Genomic DNA, 2,844 nt, shown 5'->3' on the forward strand with positions numbered 1-2,844 from the left:
AGGGCGGAGCTTGCAGTGAGCTGAGATCCGGCCACTGCACTCCAGCCTGGGCGACAGAGCGAGACTCCGTCTCAAAAAAAAAAAAAAAAAAAAGGTAGTGGGATTATTAGAAGCCACATTTCATACCTCATGGAGACCTCACTAGAGCATGAAGGGACATTACCCGGAGAACCTGTATCTGAAGAACAGTGAACCTATGCTATGATCTCCAGAAGCAGCAGCTGGGTGTGTCACTGAATTGTTCTCCATTGTAAAGAGGCGAATTTATTGGCATTTGTATCATAGGATGATTGGATTATGTAGATGAGGGCCTTTTTGGAATCATGTAATAGGAAATAATGTGTATGTGTTGGGCAAACAAAGGGTGGACTGTGTGGACACCTGCCATTTTGCTTCTTTATGATGCTCCTTCCCCTGGAAACCACCACCTCCACCTCCTCACTACCCATAGGGTTATCATGTTAATCAATTTGATCGTTGATCTTCATCCCTTGACTACCATTGATTAGTCCAGAGGTAAGCATCTAAGTTGAATCAAAATATTTCCTGAAAAATTTGCAAACAAAAAAAAAAAAAAAGAAGGAAGGAAGGAAGGGAGGGAGGGGACGAGGAGGAGCTGGCAGCAGCAGCAGCCAATCTCTTTGGATGCCTACACAACAAACTTTAAAATTTTAGAATTGTCTGAAGTCCCGTTTTTTACCATGTGGACTAGAAGAATATTGGAAGTCAGTGTGGGGATGGGGAGGACAGGGACTTAGGACAGGGACTTGGGGCAGGGGAGGGAAATGGAAGCAGGCAGAAAGTAACAGAGTTGAGAGGTGGAGAGAGAACTCTTCTGGGTGACTTTTGATCTCTCAGTTTCAGTTGTTCCTGAGTCATCCTTGCCCTTAGGTTTCAGTATCTGATTATCTGATTATAAATTTATCCTTTTGGTTAAACTAATTCTCACTCTCCCTGGGTAAACTCATCTATTTTTCTCATTTAACTACCACTCTTTTGCTGATAACTCACAAAATATTATCTTTAGCCTGGACCACTCTCCTGAACCTGTGTATTCAGTAAATGGCATCACAGTATTCCTAGTCAGTAACCTGGGAGTTATCCCAGACTTTTCCTTCCTGCTTACCTCGCCTATCCTCTAGGACTCTAAGTCCCACCAACAGCAGCTCCCAAATATCCTCAGTGCTCTCCTTTTCTCTCCACAGCTTTTCCCCTCCATCATTTCAGTCCCTCATCATTAATCCTTGCCTTCACTCTCAAATGCTTTCAAGCCCCCATTCCACACCATAGCCCAAATCATCCTACTAATTTCTGGATATGATCACATTACTCTTCTGCTCAAAAATTCTTCAGTGGCTCCCCACTGTGTTCAGGATAAAATCTGAACTCCTGCAGCTGGGTCACAAAATTCACTCACATTACACTCAGATGTGCAATGATTTAAGTCTCCTCTGTTTCCTATAACTAGTCTGATCTTTCTCACAATGCCCTCAGCCTGCTGGGTAATGGGCAGTGGGGGGGAGCTAAAAGTAATCCACTCTGGTAAACTCTATAGGATCCAATAATTTATTTTAGACAGTCTCTAAGTACTTCGGTAGCTCTGGATGACTCAGTCTTCCTTTCTTTTCAAGATAGCATTCTGGATTTATAGGGGTCTTATGTGAATTTCATGGCATTGGATTGGGGGAAGGGGGCCTCTTAGTCACATGGTCCTGGGGGTTGTATCAGCTGGCATTAGCTGAGATGTGGTCGATCTGGCATAAGTTAATGAATAACAACCCTGAGAGGTAGCTATTATTACAACCATTTTACAGATGAGGAAGCTGAGGCTAAGAGAGATTAACTTGCTCAAGATCACAAAGTTAGTAAGTGAACTAGGAATCAATACCGTCCCGATTACCGTAGGCACTTAATTAAATGAGTGTAGGATTCCAGAGAGAAGTTAAGGCTAGACTTGGGAGCACTGGGAGACTTCATGATATAGCTTCAGGGATGTGATCCTCCAAGGAGAGCATGTAGAGCGGGATGAGAAGAAGGCCTGGATCAGAATAGGTGACAATCACTGGCCTGTGACGGTCGGGGAGGACAAGGTCTACCTCACTGCTCCTGTCCAAGCTATCTTCTTCTTAGGGGAACTTTTAGGATGGCGAGGCAGGACTTCCACCATGCCTGCACCTATTCCAGCCAGGGCGTAACCATCGCTCAGGACACTCCATTTCTGTCCCAGGCTCCCCAACAGCCTGGCAGCAAGCCTGCGACCAACACTGGGTAGGAACTCAGTAAATGTGTCCAAAGAACCTGTGTTGCCAGAGATTTTCAGACTTCTTAGGGCCAGGGAACGTGGAGCCCTCTAAAGTAGGAATGCAGAGTCCACACCCAGGTGGCAGAGGGAAGTGCGAGACTGCACTATAGGCGGTTCCCTAGGTGAGGAGGTTCAGTCTCCTGCCAGGTGTGGGGACGCGGGGCCTTCCTCCGATGACGGGCTTAGAGACCTCTCCCAGATACAGAGAGATGGTTTCCTCAGATGTGAAAATGCAGAGGCCTTGGCCTTTCTCGGATGTGGGGTGTACAACCCTTCCAGGTGTAGAAGGTGCAAGAAATCTCTACGAGAGGTTAGGCCTCGCCCCCTCCCCACCCCATCCCCTCTCCCGGGAAAGATCCAGGGCCAGCTACTCCTTCGGCCCCCCTCCCGCCCGGCGCCAGCCCGAGAGGCGGGCTGGTCTCCACCCCAGCGCACCACAAATGGTGCGGGAAACGGGGCTCGGCCCGCCAATTGAGCGGCGGCAGCGGCGCGGGGATGGCTCCGCCCCCGGGCCGCAGGCCACCGGCCTTCAAGGAGGCGGG

This window comes from Colobus angolensis, unplaced genomic scaffold, assembly GCF_000951035.1.
Source record: "Colobus angolensis palliatus isolate OR3802 unplaced genomic scaffold, Cang.pa_1.0 Scaffold308, whole genome shotgun sequence".
Classification (NCBI taxonomy): domain Eukaryota; kingdom Metazoa; phylum Chordata; class Mammalia; order Primates; family Cercopithecidae; genus Colobus; species Colobus angolensis.